This window comes from Bos mutus, chromosome 2, assembly GCF_027580195.1.
Source record: "Bos mutus isolate GX-2022 chromosome 2, NWIPB_WYAK_1.1, whole genome shotgun sequence".
In the NCBI taxonomy this organism is placed as follows: Eukaryota; Metazoa; Chordata; class Mammalia; order Artiodactyla; family Bovidae; genus Bos; species Bos mutus.
The window spans coordinates 51499103-51520889 of NC_091618.1; the positions used below are offsets into that span (position 1 = coordinate 51499103).

General features: G+C 38.1%; 1 protein-coding gene across 10 annotated transcripts in view; it reads right to left on the reverse strand.

Annotated features, from left to right (window-relative positions):
• Positions 1-21787, reverse strand: part of SLC39A10 (solute carrier family 39 member 10) — a 160251-nt gene that overhangs the window by 39854 nt on the left and 98610 nt on the right. For 6 of the 10 annotated variants that reach the window (XM_070388896.1, XM_070388884.1, XM_070388897.1 and 3 more), the window contains one exon: positions 14429-14537. The exons of 3 other annotated variants lie outside the window; for them this stretch is intronic. The gene's annotated coding sequence lies outside the window, so the exon portion shown is untranslated. Of the gene's footprint in view, positions 1-14428; positions 14538-15000; positions 15117-21787 lie in introns of those variants that run through there. One more of the 10 variants, XM_070388888.1, reaches the window with a different exon arrangement.

Here is a 21787-nt window from a genome sequence, read left to right on the forward strand (position 1 = left end):
TGTCAGCAAATTAATGTCTCTGCTTTTTAATATGCTGTCTAGGTTGGTCATAGCTTTTCTTCCAAGAAGCAAATGTCTTTTAATTTCATGGCTGACGTCACCATCTTCAGTGATTTTGGAGCCCAAGAAGATAAAGTCTGTCATGGTTTCAATTTTCCGCATCTATTTACCATGAACTGATGGGACCTGATGCGACAATCCTAGTTTTCTGAATATTGAATTTTAAGCCAACTTTTTCACTCTCCTCTTTCACTTTCATCAAGAGGCTCTTTAGTTCTTCTTCACTTTCTGCCATAATGGTGGTGTCATCTGCCTATCTGAGGTTACTGATATTTCTCCCGGCAGTCTTAGTTCCAGCTTGTGCTTCATCCACCCCATCATTTCACATGATGTACTCTGCATGTAAGTTAAATAAGCAGGGTGACAATATACATCCTTGACATACTCCTTTCCAGATTTGGATCCAGTCTGTTATTCCATGCCCCGTTCTAACTGTTGCTTCTTGATCTGCCTACAGATTTCTCAGGAGGAAGGCAAGGTGGTCTGGTATTTCCATCTCTTGAAGAATGTTCCCGTTTGTTGTGACCCACACAGTCAAAGCCTTTGGCATAGTCAATAAAGCAGAACTAGCTGTTTTTCTGGAACTCTCTTGCTTTTTCAATGATCCAACTGATGTTGGCCATTTGACCTCTGGTTCCTCTGCCTTTTCTAAATCCACCTTAAACATCTGAAAGTTCATGGTTCACATACTGTTGAAGCCTGGGTTAGATAACTTTGAGCATTTCTGTGCTAGCATGTGAGATGGCTGCAATTGTGCAGTAGTTTGCACATTCTCCGGCACTGCCTTTCTTTGGGACTGGAATGAAAACAGACCTTTTCTAGTCCTGTGGCCACGGCTGAGTTTTCCAAATTTGCTGGCATATTGAGTGCAGCACTTTCACAGCATCATCATTTAGAATTTGAAATAGCTCAACTGGATTTCTATCACCTTCACTAGCTTTGTTCATGGTGATGCTTCCTCAGGTCCACTTGACCTCACATTCCAGGATATTTGGCTCTAGGTGAGTGATGACACCACCGTGGTTATGTGGGTCATGAAAATTTGTTTTCTGTAGTTCTTCTGTGTATTCGTGCCACCTCTGCTTAATATTTTCGGCTTCTGTTAGGTCCATACCATTTATCTCCTTTCTTGTGTCCATCTTTGCATGAAATGTCCCCTTGGTATCTCTAATTTTCTTGAAGAGATCTTTCCCATTCTATTGTTTTCCTCTATTTCTTTGCATTGATCACTGAGGAAGGCTTTCCTATCTCTCCTTGCTATTCTTTGGTACTCTGCATCCAAATGCGTATATCTTTCCTTTTCTCCTTTGCCTTTGACTTCTCTTCTTTGCACAACTGTTTGTAAGGCCTCCTCGGACAACCATTTGCCATTTTCCATTTCTTTTTCTTGGAGATGGCCTTGATCACTGCCTCCTGTACAATGTCATGAACCTACATCCATAGTTCTTCACACACTCTATCAGATCTAATCCCTTGAAAATGTGTCATTTCCACTGTATAATCAAGGGATCTGATTTCTGGCCTTACATGAATGGTCTAGTGGTTTTCTCTACTTTCTGCAATGTAAGTCTGAATTTGATAATAAGGAGTTCATGATCTGAGCCACAGTCAGTTCCTGGTCTTGTTTTTGATGACTGTATAGAACTTCTCCATCTTTGGCTGCAAAGAACAGAAACAACCTGATTTGGGTACTGACCATCTGGTGATGTCCATGTGTACAGTTGTCTCTTGTGTTGTTGGCAGAGGGTTTGCTATGACCAGTGCATTTTCTTGGCAAAACTGTTAGCCTTTGCCCTGCTTTATTTTGTACTCCAAGGCCAAATTTGCCTGTTACTCCAGCCATCTTTTGACTTTCTACTTTTGCATTCCAGTCCCCTGTAATGAAAAGGACATCTTTTTTGTGTGTTAGTTCTAGAAGGGCTTGTAGGTCTTCATAGGACTGTTTAACTTCAGCTTCTTTAGCATTACTGGTCAGGGCATAGACTTGGATTACTGTGATAATGAATGGTTCATCTTGAAAACAAACAGAGATCCTCTGTTGGTTTTGAAACTGCACTCAAGAACTGCATTTTGGATTCTTTTGTTGACTATGACAATTCCATTTCTCGTAAGAGATTCTTGCCCACAATAGTAGATATAACAGTTATCTGAGTTAAATTCACCCATTCCAGTTCATTTTAGTTCAGATTCCTAAAATGTTGATATTCACCCTTGCCATCTTCTGTTTGACCACTTCCAAATTTACCTTGATACATGGACCTAACATTCCAGGTTCCAATGCAATATTGTCCTTTACCTCATTGGACTTTACCTCCATCACTAGTCACATCCACAACAGGGCATTGTTTTTGCTTTGGCTCTGTCTCTTCATTCTTTCTGGAGTTAGTTTTCCACTCTTCTCCAGTAGCATATTGGGCACCTATTGACCTGGGGAGCTCATCTTATACTTGGACTTCCCTGGTGGCTCAGATAGTAAGGCGTCTGCCTACAGTGTGGGAGATCTTATACTTATAGAACTTTTAAAAAAATGTATCTATTTTTAATTAAGGATAATTGTTTTACAATATTGTGTTAGTTTTGGCCATACAGCAACATGCCTAAGCCATCCCTCTTGAACCTCCCTCCCACTTCCAATTGCTCTAGGTTGTCACACAGCCCCGGTCTGAGTTCCCTGTGTCATACAGCAAATTTCCATACGGTAGGGTACAGGTTTCCATGGTACTCTCTCCATTTGTCCCACCCTCTTCTTCCCAGCATGGTGTCTACAAGTCTGTGCTCTATGTCTGCGTATTCACTCAGCAGTCAGTTCAGTCGCTCAGTCGTGTCCGACTCTTTGCGACCCCATGAATCACAGCACACCAGGCCTCCCTGTCCATCACCAACTCCCGGAGTTCACTCAGACTCACGTCCATTGAGTCAGTGATGCCATCCAGCCATCTCATCCTCTGTCGTCCCCTTCTCCTCCTGCCCCCAATCCCTCCCAGCATCAGAGCCTTTTCCAATGAGTCAACTCTTCACATGAGGTGGCCAAAGTACTGGAGTTTCAGCTTTAGCATCAGTCCTTTCAAAGAAATCCCAGGGCTGATCTCCTTCAGAATAGACTGGTTGGATCTCCTTGCAGTCCAAGGGACTCTCAAGAGTCTTCTCCAACACCACAGTTCAAAAGCATCAATTCTTCGGCGCTCAGCCTTCTTCACAGTCCAACTCTCACATCCATACATGACCACAGGAAAAACCACAGCCTTGACTAGATGGACCTTTGTCGGTAAAGTAATGTCTCTGCTTTTTAATATGTTATCTAGGTTGGACATAACTTTCCTTCCAAGGAGTAAGCGTCTTTTAATTTCATGGCTACAATCACCATCTGCAGTGATTTTGGAGCCCCAAAAAATAAAGTCAGACACTGTTTCCACTGTTTCCCCATCTATTTGCCATGAAGTGATGGGACCGGATGCCATGATCTTCATTTTCTGAATGTTGAGCTTTAAGCCAACTTTTTCACTCTCCACTTTTACTTTCATCAAGAGGCTTTTGAGCTCCTCTTCACTTTCTGCCATAAGGGTGGTGTCATCTGCATATCTGAGGTGACTGATATTTCTCCCGGCAATCTTGATTCCAGTTTGTGTTTCTTCCAGTTCAGCGTTTCTCATGATGTGCTCTGCATATAACTTAAATAAGCAGGGTGACAATATACAGCCTTGACATACTCCTTTTCCTATTTGGAACCAGTCTGTTGTTCCATGTCCAGTTCTAACTGTTGCTTCCTGACCTACATACAGATTTCTCAAGAGGCAGGTCAGGTGGTCTGGTACTGCCCTGCAAATAGGTACATCTGTATCATTTTTCTAGATTCCATATATATGCACTAATATACAGTATTTTTTTTTCTCTGACTTACTTCACTTTGCATAATAGGCTCTAGGTTCATACACTGCATTAGAACTGACTCAAAAGCATTCCTTTCTATTACTGAGTAATATTCCATTGTGTATATGAACCTCAGCTTCTTTTTCCATTTATCTGTCAATGGACCTCTAGGTTGCTTCCATGTCCTAGCTATTGTGAACAGTGCCACAATGAATATTGGGTACATGTGTGTTTTTCAATTTCAGTTTTCTCAGGGTATACACCTAATATTGGAATTGCTGGGTCACATGGTAGTTTTATTTCTAGTTTAAGGAATTGCCATACTGTCTTCCATAGTGGCTGTTATCAATTACATTCTCACCAAAAGTGCAAGAGGGATCCCTTTTCTCCACACCCTCTCCAGCATTTGTTTGTAGATTTTTTGATGATGGCAATTCTGACCCAGGCGAGGTGATCTCTCATTGTAGTTTTGATTTGCATTTCTTTAATAATTAGTGACGTTGAGCATCTTTTCATGTGTATATTAGCCATCTGTATGTCTTCTTTGGAAAAATGTTTGTTTAAGTCTTCTGTCCACTTTGGATTGAGTTGTTATTCTGGTATTGAGTTGCATGAGCTTCCTATGTATTTTAGAAATCAATAATTTGTCAATTGTTTTGCTTGCTTTTTTCCCATTCTGAGGGTTGTTTTTTCACCTTGTTTATAGTTTCTTTTGCTGTGCAAAAGCTTTTAAGTTTAATTAGGTCCCATTTGCTTAGTTTTGTTTTTTTATTTCCACTACTCTAGGAACTGACTCTAGTATTAGTCATAGAGGATCTTGCTGTGATTTATGTCATAGAATGTTCTGCCTATGTTATCCTCTAAGAGCTTTGTAGTTTCTAGTCTTACATTTAGTTCTTCAATCCATTTTGAGTTTATCTTTGTGTATGGTGGTAGGACGTGTTCTAATTTCATTCTTTTACATATAGCTGTTCAGTTTTCCAAGCACCACTTATTGAAGAGACTATCTTTTCTCCATTGTATATTCTTGCCTCCTTTGTCAAAGACAAATCCACACATCTATGGGCCCCCTATCTCTGGGCTATCTTGTTCCATTGGTCTATCAGTCAGTTCAGTTCAGTCGCCCAGTCGTGTCCGATTCTTGGCAACCCCATGAATCACAGCACGCCAGGCCTCCCTGTCCATCACCAACTCCCGGAGTTCACTCAGACTCACGTCCACTGAGTCAGTGATGCCATCCAGCCATCTTATCCTCTGTTGTCCCCTTCTCCTCCTGCCCCCTATCCCTCCCAGCATCAGAGCCTTTTCCAATGAGTCAACTCTTCACATGAGTTGGCCAAAGTACTGGAGTTTCAGCTTCAACATCAGTCCTTCCAATGAACACCCAGGACCTATATCCTTTAGGATGGACTGGTTGGATCTCCTTGCAGTCCAAGGGACTCTCAGAGTCTTCTCCAACACCACAGTGCAAAAGCATCAATTCTTTGGCGCTCAGCCTTCTTCACAGTCCAACTCTCACATCCATACATGACCACTGGAAAAACCATAGCCTTGACTAGACGGCTATCTAGGTTGGTCATAACTTTTCTTCCAAGGAGTAAACGTCTTTTAATTTCATGGCTGCAATCACCATCTGCAGTGATTTTGGAACCCAGAAAAATAAAGTTTTCATTGTTTCCTCATCTATTTCCCATGAAGTGATGGGCCCAGATGCCATGATCTTCGTTTTCTCAATGTTGAGCTTTAAGCCAACTTTTTCACTCTCCTCTTTCACTTTCATCAAGAGGCTCTTTAGTTCTTCTTCACTTTCTGCCATAAGGGTGGTGTTATCTGCATATCTGAGGTGATTGATATTTCTCCCGGCAATCTTGATTCCAGCTTGTGCTTCCTCCAGCCCAGGATTTCTCATGATGTACTCTGCATAGAAGTTAAATAAGCAGGGTGACACTATACAGCCTTCACATAACTCCTTTTCCTATTTGGAACCAGCCTGTTGTTCCATGTCCAGTTCTAACTGTTGCTACTTGACCTGCATATAGGTTTCTCAAGAGGCAGGTCAGGTGGTCTGGTATTTCCACCTCTTTCAGAATTTTCCACAGTTTCTTGTGATCCACACAGTCAAAGGCTTTGGCATAGTCAATAAAGTAGAAATAAGATGTTTTTCTGGAACTCTCTTGCTTTTTCCATGATCCAGCAGATGTTGGCAATTTGATCTCTGGTTCCTCTGCCTTTTCTAAAACCAGCTTGAACATCAGGAAGTTCACAGTTCACGTATAGCTGAAGCCTGGCTTGGAGAATTTTGAGCATTACTTTACTAGCATGTGAGATGAGTGCAATTGTGCGGTAGTTTGAGCATTCTCTAGCATTGCCTTTCTTTGGGATTGGAATGAAAACTGACCTTTTCCAGTCCTGTGGCCACTGCTGAGTTTTCCAAATTTGCTGGCATATTGAGTGCAGCACTTTCACAGCATCATCTTTCAGGACTTGAAATAGCTCAACTGTAATTCCATCACCTCCACTAGCTTTGTTCGTAGTGATGCTTTCTAAGGCCCACTTGACTTCACATTCCAGGATGTCTGGTTCTAGGTGAATGATCACACCATCATGATTATCTTGGTCATGAAGATCTTTTTTGTACAGTTCTGTGTATTCTTGCCACCTCATCTTAATATCTTCTGCTTCTTTTAGGTCCATACCATTTCTGTCCTTTATTGAGCCCACCTTTGCATGAAATGTTCCCTTGGTATTTCTAATTTTCTTGAAGAGATCTCTAGTCTTTCCCATTCTGTTGTTTTCCTCTATTTCTTTGCATTGATCGCTGAAGAAGGCTTTCTTATCTCTTCTTGCTATTCTTTAGAACTCTGCATTCAGATGCTTATATCTTTCCTTTTCTCCTTTGCTTTTCGCTTCTCTTCTTTTCACAGCTATTTGTTAGGCCTCCTCAGACAGCCATTTTGCTTTTTTGCATTTCTTTTCCATGGGGATGGTCTTGATCCCTGTCTCCTGTACAATGTCACAAACCTCCATCCGTATTTCATCAGGCACTCTATCAGTTCTAGTCCCTTAAATCTATTTCTCACTTCCACTGTATAATCATAAGGGATTCGATTAGGTCATACCTGAATGGTCTAGTGGTTTTCCCTACTTTCTTCAATTTCAGTCTGAATTTGGCAATAAGGAGTTCATGATCTGAGCCACAGTCAGCTCCTGGTCTTGTTCTTGTTGACTGTATAGAGCTTCTCCATCTTTGGCTGCAAAGAATATAATCAATCTGATCTCGGTGTTGACCATCTGGTGATGTTCATGTGTAGAGTCTGTGTTGTTAGAAAAGGGTATTTGCTATGACCAGTGCATTTTCGTGGCAAAACTCTCTTAGTCTTTGCCCTGCTTCATTCCATATTCCAAGGCCAAATTTGCCTGTTTCTCCAGGTGTTTCTTGACTTCCTTCTTTTGCATTCCAGTCCCCTATAATGAAAAGGACATCTTTTTTTGAGTGTCAGTTCTAAAAGGTCTTGTAGGTCTTCATAGAACCGTTCAACTTCAGCTTTTTCAGCGTTACTGGTTGGGACATAGACTTGGATTACTGTGATATTGAATGGTTTGCCTTGGAAACGAACAGAGATCATTCTGTTGTTTTTGAGATTGCATCCAAGTACTACAGTTCAGACTCTTTTGTTGACCATGATGGCTACTCCATTTCTTCTAAGGGATTCCTGCCCACAGTAGTAGATATAATGGTCATCTGAGTTAAATTCACCCATTCCAGTCCATTTTAGTTAGCTGACTCCTAGAATGTCGACGTTCACTCTTGTCATCTCCTGTTTGACCACTTCCAATTTGCCTTGATTCATGGACCTGACATTCCAGGTTCCTATGCAATATTGCTCTTTACAGCATCGGACCTTGTTTCTATCACCAGTCACATCCACAGCTAGGTATTGTTTTTGCTTTGGCTCCATCCCTTCATTCTTTCTGGAGTTATTTCTCCACTGATCTCCAGTAGCATATTGAGCACCTACTGACCTGGGGAGTTCCTCTTTCAGTATCCTATCATTTTGCCTTTTCATACTGTTCATGGGGTTCTCAAGGCAAGAATATTGAAGTGGTTTGCCATTCCCTTCTCCAGTGGACCACATTGTGTCAGACCTCTCCACCATGTCCACCCGTCTTGGGTGGCCCCACAGGGCATGGCTTAGTTTCATTGAGTTAGACAAGGCTGTGGTCCTAGTGTGATTAGATTGACTAGTTTTCTGTGTGTATGGTTTCAGTGTGTCTGCCCTCTGATGCCCTCTTGCAACACCTACTGTCTTACTTGGGTTTCTCTTACCTTGGGCGTGGGGATCTCTTCAAGGATGCTCCAGCAAAGCGCAGCCGCTGCTCCTTACCTTGGACAAGGGATATCTCTCACCGCTGCCCCTCCTGACCTTGAACGTGGAATAGCTCCTCTAGGCCCTCCTGCGCCTGCGCAGCTACTGCTCCTTGGATGTGGGGTTGCCCCTCCTAGCCGCCGCCCGTCCTCGGGTATGGGGCAACTCTTCCCAGCTGCCGCCCCTGTCCTCAGGCGGGGGTAGCTCCTCTCGGCTGCTCCTGTGCTTCGCGGCCTGGCACTCTTGGGCACCGCCCCTGACCTCAGACGTGGCATAGCTCCTCCCGGCCGCCGCCCCTGACCTCGGACGTGGGGTAGCTCCTCTCGCCACTGCCCCTCAGGCACGGGGTCCTCCCAGCTTCTGCCTGACCTCGGACATGGGGTAGCTCAGACCATTGGTCTATAGTTCTGTTTTTATGCCAGTACCATACTGTCTTGATGACTGTAGCTTTATAGTATAGTCTGAAGTCAGGACAGTTGATTCTTCCAGCTCCATTCTTCTTTCTCAAGATTGCCTTGGCCATTCGGGGTCTTTTGTATTTCCATTCAAATTGTGAAATTTTTTGTTCTAGTTCTGTGAAAAATGCCATTGGTAATTTGATAGGGATTGTACTGAATCTGTAGTTTGCATTTAGCAGTAGAGTCATTTTCACAATATTGATTCTTCCAACCCAGGAACATGGAATATCTCTCCATCTGTTTATATCATCTTTGATTTCCAGCATCGGTGTCATAGTTTTCTATATACAGCTTTTTTGTTTCCTTAGGTAGGTTTATTCCTACATGTTTTATTCTTTTTATTGCAATGGTAAATGGGATTGATTTGTTAATCTCTGATTTTTCATTGTTAGTGTATAGGAATCCAAGTGATTTCTGTGTATTGATTTTGTATCCTGTGATTTTACTAAATTCACTGATTAGCTCTAGTTAATTTTCGGATACACTATCTTTAGGGTTTTCTTTGTATAGTATCATGTCATCTGCAGTGAGAATTTTACTTCTTTTCCAATCTGGACTCCTTTTCTTTTTCTACTCTGCCACAGCTAGGACTTCCAAATATATACTGAATAATACTGGCAAGAGTGGGCACTCTTGTCTTGTTCCTGATCTTAGAGGGAATGCTTTCAGTTTTTCACCATTGAGAATAATGTTTGCTGTGGGTTTTATCATATATGGTCTTTACTATTTTGAGGTAGGTTCCTTCTATGCCCATTTTTTGAAGTTTTTTTTTTTTTTAGTAAATGGGTGCTGAATTTGGTCAAAGGCTTTTGACATCTATTATCATATGGTTTTTATCTTTCAATTTGTTAGTATGGTGTATCACATTGATTGATTTGCATATATTGAAGAATCTTTGCATCCCTGGTATGACCTAACTTGATCATGGTATATGATCTTTTTAATGTGTTGCTGAATTCTGTTTGCTAGAATTTTGTTGAGGATTTTTGCATCTATGTTCACCAGTGATACTGGCCTGCAATTTTCTTTTTTTGCGATAGCTTTATCTGTTTTTGGTTATCAGAGTGATGGTGGCCCCATAGAATGAGTTTGGAAATGTTCCTTCTTCTGTGATTTTCTGAAATCTTCAGAAGTATTGGCGTTAGTTCTTTTCTACATGTTTGACAGCATTCACCTGAGAAGCAATCTGACCCTGAGCTTTTGTTTTGGGGGAGATTTTTTATCACAGTTTAGATTTCAGTTCTTGTGATTCGGTTGTTCTTAATTTCTTTCTCCTTGGTTCAGTCTTGGAAGGATGAACTTTTCTGAGGATCTGTCCATTTCTTCCAGTTTGTCCATTTTATTGGCATATAGTTGCTCATAATGGTCTCTTATGATCCTTTGTATTTCTGTACTGTCTGCTGTAATCTCTCTCCTTTTTCATTTCTAATTTTGTTGATGTGATCCTTCTCCCCCTTTTGCTTGATGAGTCTGGCTAATGGTTTTTCAATTTTATCTTCTCAAAGAACCAGCTTTTAGTTTTATTAATTTTTATTACTGTTCCCTTAATTTCTTTTTCATTTATTTTGGCTCTGATCTTTATGATTTCTTTCTACTAACTTTGGAGTTTTTCTGTTCTTTTTTAGGCTGTTCTAGGTAAAGTGTAGAAGGCAATGGCAACCCACTCCAGTACTCTTACCTGGAAAATCCCATGGATGGAGGAGCCTGGTAGCCTGCAGTCCATTGGGTCACCAAGAATCAGAAACGACTGAGTGACTTCTCTTTCACTTTTCACTTTCATGCATTGGAGAAGGAAATGGCAACCCAAACCTGTGTTCTTGCCTGGAGAATCCCAGGGATGGGGGAGCTGGGTGGGCTGCCATCTATGGGGTCGCACAGAGTTGGACACAACTGAAGCAACTTAGCAGCAGCAGGGATAAAGTTAGGTTCTCTATTCAATGTTTTTGCTGTTTCTGGAGGTAGGATTGCATTGCTATCAACTTACCTCTTAGAACTGCTTTTGTGGCAGTGCATAGATTTTGGGTCATGTTTTCACTGTCATTTGTTTCTAGGAATTTTTTGATTTCCCTTTTAATGTCTTCAGTAATGTGTTCATTATTTAGAAACATATTGTTAAATTTTCATGTTTGTATTTTTTTTACAGTTTATTCCCCTGTAATTGGTATCTAGTCTCTTAGTGTAGCTGCCAGAAAAGATGCTTGGTATGATTTCAATTTTCTTAAATTTACTGAGGCTTGATTTGTGTCCAAAGACATCTTAATTCAGACTAGTCACATTTCAAATGCTCAGTGGCCACATGTGGCTACTAATTACTGTACTGGAAAGTATAGACCTAGAAGATTTATTTGGGAAACTAATTTCATGACTTTCAAGACAGGACATAACATGCATTATAAAGGAAAGACTGATAAAATATACTACATTAAAATAAAGAAATTAATATTCATCAAGAGAAAAAACAAAGGCAACAACAGATTGGCAGAAGAGTATGGCAATGTTAATAGTCAAGAATATATAAGGAATTGCTACAAGTCAATATGAAAATTATGAGACAACTCAATGGAAAAATAGGTACTGAACAGGTATTTTATAAGAGGTTAGCCAAATTACTAAGAAGCATATGAAAAGATTCTCAACCTTAATAGAGAATTGTAAATTAAAATCACAAGTAGATACTACCACATACCCACCAGAATGAATAAAACATAAAAGATGTAGGCAAGAATATGGAGTCAACTAGAACTTGCATACACTACTGGTGGGACTGTAGATTGGTAACCTTTGGAAAGCTGTTTGGCAGGATCTACCAGAAGATGAACATAAGCATATCCTTTCACATGGCAATACTTCTCTTGGATGTATGCAGAAACCCAGGTACAGGAACACCAAAAGAAATGAAGGAACATAAAAATTCACACAATCATTATTCATCATAGCTCAAAACAAGTAAAAGGCCAAAGGTCCATCAACAGTAGAATGTTAATAAACACATAAATGAATAAAACAGAACAATTTTACAATGGAATACTACACAGGAATGAAAATAAAATTAAAGCTTCACACACTAACATAAATGAATCTCACAAATTGAGACTAAGCAAAAGGTAACTGTATATTTTATCAGTCTTTCCTTTATAATGCATATTATATCCTATATTGAAGGTCTTGAAGCTAAGTCTCCCAAATAAACCTTTTAGATCTATACTTTCCAGCACAGTAGCCAGTAGCCACATGTGGTTACTGAACACTTAAAATGTGACTAGCCTGAACATCACTTTGCTGACAAAGGTCCATATAGTCAAAGTTATGGTTTTTCCAGTAGTCATGAACAGATGTGAGAGATGGACCATAGAGATGGCTAAGCACCAAAGAATTGATACTTTAGCACTGTGGTGCTGCAGAAGACTCCTGAGAGTCCCTAAAGACTGCAAGGAGATCAAACCAGTCAATCCTAAAGGAATTCAACTGTGAATATTCATTAAAAGAACTGTTGCTGAAGCCCCAATACTTTGGCCACCTGATGCAAAGAGCCAACTCACTGGAAAGGACCCTGATGCTGGAAAAGATTGGGGGCAGGAGGAGAAGGGGACAAGAGAGAATGAGATGGTTAGATGGCATCATCAACTCAATGAACATGAGTCTGAGCAAACTCCAGGAGATAGTGAAAGACAGGGTAGCATGGTGTGTCACAGTCCATGGGGTTGCAAAGAGTTGGAAACAACTTAGTGACTGAACAACAACAAAAAAAGATAACAAACACTAAATAAAACACTGACTTATAATAAATATAAGTCTATTTATATATAATTTAAAATGGGCAAAACTAAACCAAGATGCCTTAATAGTTATTTTCTGAAGGGAAGGTAGGGGGTAATAATTGGGATTGGAAATTGTAATAATGTTCTCTTTCTTCAGTAACGGTAATGTTTGCTGCTGCTGCTAAGTCACTTTAGTCGTGTCCGACTTTGTGTGACTCCATAGATGGCAGCCCACCAGGCTCCACCATCCCTGGGATTCTCCAGGCAAGAACACTGGAGTGGGTATGGTAATGTTTACTTTGTGATAATTCACTGTACTTATCATACTGTTTATTTTTCTGTATACATATAGTATTTCAAGAAAAAGTTTTTAAATATCATATTTTATCCAGTGAAAACCAATTAGAAAACACAATGATAAACAAAAATTACTAGGTTGCTAGACAGAAACAGAGTAAGACCATTAAAAGGAGAAGTGTATAAGATACTGTTGAAGGACAGTAAAGAAGAATTGCAAAAACTGTACAAAGACCACTTACATGAATGGAATAAACACCTTAAGATACATAGTCTAATTCAATGTCAGTCAAAATCCTGCAGCTTTCAACTTTTCGTGAGACTGCATAAGCTCATCCAAAAATTCATGAAAGAGCAAAACCGAAGGGCCATCAACAAAGTTCAGAAAATTAACAAGATGACAAAGACTTCTTTTTAGAAAGTTACAATAACTAAAATAACACAGATAGACCAAAGAACAGAGTCCAGAAAAAGAATCAGTAACAATGATTTTGTATATGATATAAAGAAGAACATAAGACATTAAGAGGCAAAAATTAATACCTGAAAATACCAGATGTTAATCAAAAATCTGATGTAAAGAAACAGAAACTACCTTACACTGCTGCCTCAATCCATCCTAACTTGAAAAATATCCTAAGTTGAAAATACATTTAATATACATTATCTATTGAACATCATAGCTAGCCCAGCCTACTTTAAATGTGTTCAGACCACTTATCATTAATTAGCCTACAGTTGGGCAAAATCATTTAACATAAAGCCTGTTTCATAATAATCTCATGAACTTTACTGAATACTGAAAGTGAAAAACAGAAAGTTGTAAGGAAAAAAAAAAAAAAAAGGTTGTATGAATCGATACAGAATGCCTGTTTACCCCTGTGATTGAACAGCTGACTGTGGGCTACAGCTCCCTGCCACGGCCCAGCATCATGAGTGTACTGTACTGTGTATCACTAGCTTGGGCAAAGATAAAAATTTGAAATTCAAATATTGAATGCATACTTCTTTTTCACCACTGTAAATTCAAAATACCCTAAGTCAGAGGTCACCTGTACAGTATGTACTTTTTTAAAGTTTGATACCTAACCACCATCAGTGATTAATCAACATATATTGGAGGAGCAGCAGAAGCCATATCATGATTACCTGAGAATTTCTTAGAAATGTAAATTCTTTCACCCCACCCAGACCTACTAAATCTTGAACTCTGGGATTAGGCTCAGCAGTGTCAACCAGTCTTCCTAGTTGAGTCTGTTGCTAGCTAAAGTTTAAGACACTACCTATACAAGTAAATTATCAAACACTCCCATTTATATCAAATGATACTCAATTAAATTGAGTATTACCTGAATAAATTAGGTTTAATTATCATATGTGGCTTATGGGAGTTAAGAATTTTGAAAAATAGTCTATAAAATATATTTAATCCCAAAGCCACATTAAGTTGGAGATTTTGGTTTTTAATCCAAACACTTCAGTTTCTTATATAATAGTCTCAAGGATAAAGTCACCATTTAAAACATATCAATTTTATAGACTAATGAAAATGAAAGAGCATAGATAATTAAGACAATTGCTATTAATAGCAGAAAGAGGACATTACACACCCTACAATTACCTTGGTTTTCCACTAGAAGATGCTAGTGAAAGGCGATACTCAGAATGAACGTTGCTCTGTTCATCTGACATGTAAATGTCTTGCCGTTTCTTCAGTGCATATTATCCCACTGTCAAATGAATAAGTACCAGTGGTGAAAATAAAACATACATACATATTGATCAGGCAACAGCAAATGAATGACTCCATGCAACACAAAAAATGTCAGTGATCTATATGAGCTTTAAATTGTCATTTTTAAACACTTTTTAAATGTATTCAATTTGTTTACTGAAAAGATTCTGATATCTTGAGTCCCCTAATCATAATCATTTACATTCAAGAAAGCATCACAGGAAGGCAAATAAATACATGAATGACATTATACAGGTAATATTTAAATCTGTGCTAAGTATTCTTAAAAGTAAATCATACATTAACTTTGCAACTTTAGAACAGCTATATCAGATATGTGCCTAAGAATCACGTGGATGAAGTATGCATTTGTCAGCACAGACTAAGCAGCTATTGCAAAGAAGCCTTTCTCAAAGGGTAGTGGCTTAAGAAACAAGCAAGTTTATTTCTCTTAATACCCGTCCAAGATGACTGCTCCAGGTTTGTGAGTCCCAGTCAGTCAGAGACACATCCATCTTACATGAGGGCTATTCTTGTCAGTGGTAAAACAATGGAAATCCAGGTTCGGAAATTTCTGAAGCAGCAAATAAAGTAGATATTGCTTTCATCACTTCTCAGACTTCATTGGCAAGAACACAGCCACATCGGCTCAATCAATCAAATAAATAAGGAGACTGGAAAATATAGTCTCACCTACAACTTACAGTTTCCCAAGCATTCTATGGAATCCTTTTCTTAAGGATCCTTTTCTATCCATAGCAAAAAGAAGATCTTCGTGGTAGAGGCAGGAATGGTGGAAATGTTGCCCAAGTCCATTTACCACTCAATCCTAAATACTGGCCTTTACAGGACTCAGTTTTGCCCTAGACAAAATCTTTTGCTGTCACTTACGTCTCACAGTTTTTAAAGTTTTGGGAATTAAAAGTATTAGTTTTATAACTGATTTGGTTTTCAATTCAGCAAATATACATTAAGTTATTCACTCAAGACTTCTGGGTACTACAGACAGCTATGCATAATCCTACTGCACAAGAAAAGAATGGTTTCTGGAAAATAACTCGTAGTTGCCACCACACATTTAATTTCATCTTTTGTTACTGATTTCCAATTTACTATCACAGTGAAAGGTTTAAGTATTCTCTCATTGTATAATTTCTACATGAAGGGTCAGTTTAATTCACAATTAAGTACTTTAGTCATTGCGCTGTGTACACTATTTCTGATGTAAATACATTACATTTGACACAAAGAAAAAATGAAACCCACATTTTTAATAAAATTCACTAATATTTTAACACTAACATCAGACCTAAATATTCAGTGAGGCTAGTGGTTATTCTTTGGTGTGGAAAGTGATGAGAGGAACCAGCCAGGAGTTCTGTGCTGTAGTTTGTGTTCTATCTTTACCCATGGGTGCTGGTTACCCAGATGTGTTCACTTCATAAACTTGTCAAGATTTACACTTAACGGCTACCCACTCCTGGAGAGTGGGGTATTCTGGCCTGGAGAATTCCATGGACTGTATAGTCCATGGGGTCACAGAGAGTCAGTCACAACTGAGCCACTTTCACTTTCACTTCACTTTCACACTTAACATCTGGGTGCTTTTCTAGAGGTGTTCTATATTTCAGACAAAACATAACTTTTAATCCATTAAGAATACATATTTCAACTTTCAATTAGTAAAATCAGTAATGTGCAGTTTCTAGAAACAGACCCATACTTAACCATACCCAAAGATAAATTTACATTTTCTAAAATAATTTAAGGCTCACAAGAACTTGAACTTGTGAAAATAGTTCAGTTTACCCATGTACTCTTTACCCAATTTTCCCCAATGAAAACATTTTACACAAGCACAGTACACTTTCAAAACCAGGAAACTGACATTGATATAACACTGTTAACTAAATTAGAGATCTTATGCTAATTTTACCAGTTTTGCATGCATTCCTAAAAATACCATAACAGAAAATCCATTTTTTAACCAGAGAAAAAAAACTCACTTGTAACCAAGAATCTTGCTTAACAAAATATATGATTATACCCAAGGAAAAGGTTAACTAAAACTTTAAAAGGAAGTAATCAGGATTGATAATCTCCATAGTAAGTTCTTCTATAAAGATTTACAAAAATTTTTAATTACAGGCTTTCAATTGTAGTTTTCCTACATAAAATGGCAAAAATTTTTTCAATTTTCAAGTAAGTAAAACACTTTAATCAAGAACATATCTAAAGTACACTAATCTGTCTATAGGTATTTTGCCTCAAGAAAGATAATGATCTTTATTTCATACAAATGAAAATAGGGTTGTAGAAAGTTTAAGATGAAAAGATTCTTAAGTATAATCAACTAAACACTTTTTTTTTTAATACATGGATATCTAAGACCCAGAAGTATACATATGATTAAAGTGATATTTCAAGTTTATGGCAGTCCCCTGACTTGAAAGTCAGGGGCTCTTTCTGCTACACCAGCGTATCTGTGTATCTTAAAAACCAGAACACTGTGGGATAACTACTAATGCAATCCATCTAAAATATACTACCAAAACATTTTAAAGGGAAAAGAAATGGTCTCTAATATTTACAGTTAGTTTAAAAAAAAGTTTATATCACTATGAGTATGCGTGCTAAGTGTCTGACCCTGCAACCCCGTGGACTGTAGCCTGCCAGGCTCCTCTGTCCATGGGATTCTCCAGGCAAGAATACTAGAGTGGGTTGCCATTTCCTCCTCCAGGGGATCTTCCTGACCCAGGGATTGAATCCACATCTCCTTTGCAGGAGGATTCTTTACCACTGAGACACGGAGGAAGCCCTAATATCACTATATTACTTAACAAAGTGATTGACTGATGTAAGAAAAATAATTCCCAATATGTGGTTCCTGTTACTAGAGAGGCCAACTAAGTATATCCTGTGTATACTTTATTCATTTGTTTAAGAACAAAGCAAACAACTTCTACTCAAGGGGATTTTTTTTTTAAAGGAAAATGTAGGCCAAATGAAAGAACCAGAAGTTAATGTCTGTCTCAGGTTCTTGACTCTCACACATACAAATACATATATATACAAACTAACAATCAGAGAAAAAATATTATAAGTCACTTAGCAATGTTGTAAAACTAGCTATTTCAATGTTCCAGATTGATATTTTAAAGGTCAATAAGGTGGAAACCAAGAGAGAAATCACTAAAACCCTCAACCTGGATTATAGAAATATATCATGTATTAAGTAAACTTAACATGAAAATCTATTCAATAATATACATGGCACCCTAATTTCAAAGAAGACTTCATTTTTTGGGATAGGTTTCACTATTATGGCAGAAATTTGTTTATATCTTGAATCACATAAATATAATACAACTGGTATATTACTAAATTACTTTAGCAAAATTTATCCATGTAGTCAGACATCAATTTAGTTTCCTTCTATGATTCAACAGCAGTACACACAAAATGCATGAGAAGCAATGAGACTAGAGGTAAAGATCTCAGAAACCTGGTCTTGCCACTTACTAGCTATAAGATTGGAGAAGGCAACGGCACCCCACTCCAGTACTCTTGCCTGGAAAATCCCATGGACGGAGGAGCCTGGTAGGCTGTAGTCCATGTGGTCGCAAAGAGTCGGACACGACTGAGCAACTTCACTTTCACTTTTCACTTTCATGCATTGGAGAAGGAAATGGCAACCCACTCCGGCGTTCTTGCCTGGAGAATCCCAGGGACGGCAGAGCCTGGTGGGCTGCCGTCTATGGGGTTGCACAGAGTTGGACATGACTGAAGCAACTTAGCAGCAGAAGCAGTTATAAGATGCTGGGCAAATTACTTAGCCTCTTTATTACACCAGCTATAAAGTGGGGGTTTTAATTCCTGTTCTATTTCACGGTAATTATGAAGACCAAGTAAAATAATGTGTATACTTTTTTTATAATGATAAAAATTTTTAATGTTTTTCCATTTTATTGTAAATGTTTAAATGTTATTTAAGTGCAAGTTATTAATAGTAATATAACTTGGATCTTCCTGGATCCAAGTTTACTTGGTAAACTCCAGGAGTTGGGGATGGACAGGGAGGCCTGGCGTGCTACAGTCCATGAGGTCACAAAGAGTTGAACACCACTGAGCGACTGAACTGAACTGAAGTTGGATCCATTTTAAATTCCATTTCTGATATAACCACCCAATGTAATGCACATAGAATAGAATCAGGAGTCAGAAACCTTCATCTCTAGTTCATTGTCACTGTTTCCTCTCGGAAGAACAGGGGAAATAGTCCCTTCATATATCCACCAACTGAATTAATGTATATGAAATGTGTACTCTGTAAAGTTTATTAACCTGAAGTATTACCACTATTTGATGTGGTACGATTACACGTCTTTCACTTAACTTCTAAAAAGTACAGAACCAGAGTGGGAAAAAGGTCCTTTTGCTCTGACTCCTTCCAAAGAATGCTATCAAAAATATTCCGAGAGCATATGCAGTGTTAGTACATCCAAGAACAACTCTTAGATTACAGGAGGCGTCCAACTGAGAAAAAGTTGCAATGAATTACCATGACATACAAGTTTCACTGACTTTATAAAACTTCATGGCATAAAATTACTTCAGTAATGAGTCCTTATCAAGAACGCTTAAATCCTCTTAGAGCTTCAAGGTGTCCTTTTTCATTCCCCTACTTTACCTCAGTTTGGAATGTCAATAGAGCTATTACCAAAATAAGCACAATCTCTAATATTTACCCTGCAACTCATTTATATGAGAATAGTAGAGGCATGCTAATGGAGCTCAGGCAAAATTCAGAGCTCCTTCTGTTTCACTTTTATTTTTCAAGAGACAGAATATAAACATGAGCATTGATCAAATGTACTAGATCAAGCAATTACACATCAAATCTATTATTGTATTCTAAACATTCATGTACAAACCTGCATTTTCTCATTAAATGTTCAAACTATCTGAAGTCTCTGCTTTTCAAGCATTCATTACAGGGAATCTGGAACCATATTGTAGAAAGCAACCTTTGACATTCCTGTGTCTGTTTTGCTGCTTGTGAATACAAAGAACATCCGAGATTTATAAATGTATGAGCTGGCTGACCTTTATTAATCACAAAATATTGTGATGCCTTTTGAAGCTACTAAAATGTTTATAATTTTAGTTAGCCTTTCGAGCTTCAATCTCTTTCCACTACAAATGCATATACACCTACACAACATGTGGTCATAAAGAGGACTTAAAGACAAGGGGCTAACCTTAGGACCTGGATGAGAAACACATGCCTTTTCCTTTCAACTTGCAGAGCTGTGTTCTCTTTCCATTCATCATCCCTGACCGTTGCCTTCATTCTAAGAATAGTTACTGCCACTGCCTCAAATCTTTATTACTCCATTCGTTGTCACTGTTCCTATTTTCCTTTTTCAGCATCTTGTCACTGTTACACGTCTCCAGTTTTGTACCAACTTACCATTCATAAGCACTGCCCGGTAAAATGATCCTTCCTTTCCATAAGATTAGGGAAAAAAAACACAGAATCTCCAAGGCAACATTTTCATAACATTAACATTTTTTGATGCTGCTGACAACACAGACTACTACTTCTCCACCAGGAAAGCTTTCTATGATAAATTTTAGCTGTCCTTACAGTTGTTTGAACAAAGTTAAATGGTTCTGTTCTGCCATTTAGCAGAATCTTACAAAATTATAATTCAAATGTCAAAACTACTTAATTTCTACTAGCAAACACCAATTTCGTTAATCAATTATCAATCCATCTTTATGATCAAGTTCAACCTTCTCCAGTATAAAGAAAACTACACAAAATTCTTAAACAGAGTGTTTTAGGGCACATTCTCTGTCTTAAAGAATCACATTCAGATACACAGACTGGGGTAGATTTTGTGATATATAGACATTTAGAAAAAGAAAAAATAAGAAAATTATTAATGCCGGGGGAAAAAAAGTTGTGCAGGGTAAGTACCAGTTTGCAGCTGCAGATAACCTTTATAGCCATAAAAATATAACACTACTGTTCTAAACCAGAATTACAATATAACTGTACTGAAAAACTGGGATATAGGAAATGAGAGGGTTCGTGGAGAGGTGGGAAGAGTGCTAAATCCAAAGCAATGACTAAAATTGAAAATCAACAAGCTGTGAATATATTGGAGACATGGCAGTGAACAGCAAAACAACTAAGAAACCAAAAGAGTTCTTTATATCTCTAGGCAGAATGTAAAAGACAGAGAACTGATTTTTTTCTTTCCCCAACCTTAATTTCATAGAACTATTTCTTTAAACTATATTCATGTATAATTCTGACTGAAAAAACTAAAATCCAGCAATTATAAATCTTAGTTTCTGTTGAACAAAGTCACATTGTGTCACATGTGGAGGAAAGTAAATTACAGTTTCAAGATTTCACAAGCATTTGTTTATAGAGTTTTAATCACATTATATAATCATTTTAACTTCAATTTGTGCTACTGTTTTTAGTTACCTGCTTGGTTGGATAAGTCCAAGATATGGGGAAAGACCACAAAATTCTGAATACTTTTCAGGCAGGTCTTGTTACATACTTTCAAATTGTTTTCTAGACAAATTAAATTTGGTTATACTGCCACCAGCTGTATGGTCATAGTATTCTCATTAGTTGCTACTATTAATTTTGGAACAGGTAAAATTCCCAGGTGGCAGAGGGGTAAAGAATTAGCCTGCCAATGCAGGAGATGCAAAAGAAGGAAGCATATTTGATCCCTGGGTCAGGAAGAACCCCTGGAGAAGGAAACAGCAACGCACTCCAATATTCTTCCCTGGAAAATCCCATGGACAGAGCCTACACACACTACAGTCCATGGGGTTGTAAAAGACTGAACACACACACAATACAAAATTACCTTATTCTTATTTACATTTTCAAACTATTCCTGGTGTCTCAATATTTTTATAAACATGCACGAACTTTGTATATAACATTACTAAGTCATATTTTCTGCAGAAAACATCTTCGATTCTGTCCAATGCCTTTTTACTTTGATTACAATATTTTCTCTTTCATGGATAGATGTGTTTCCATGTACATGCACTGATGTCTATAATTTATTTTTTCAATTTCTTTATGACTTCTCAATTTAAGAAGTTTTTTTTTTTTCCTCCCTATATTTAATATTGTTTTCTTTAAAAAAAAAAAAAAAGCCATAATTAAAATTAACATGACCCATAACATCCATTTCTTTTTTA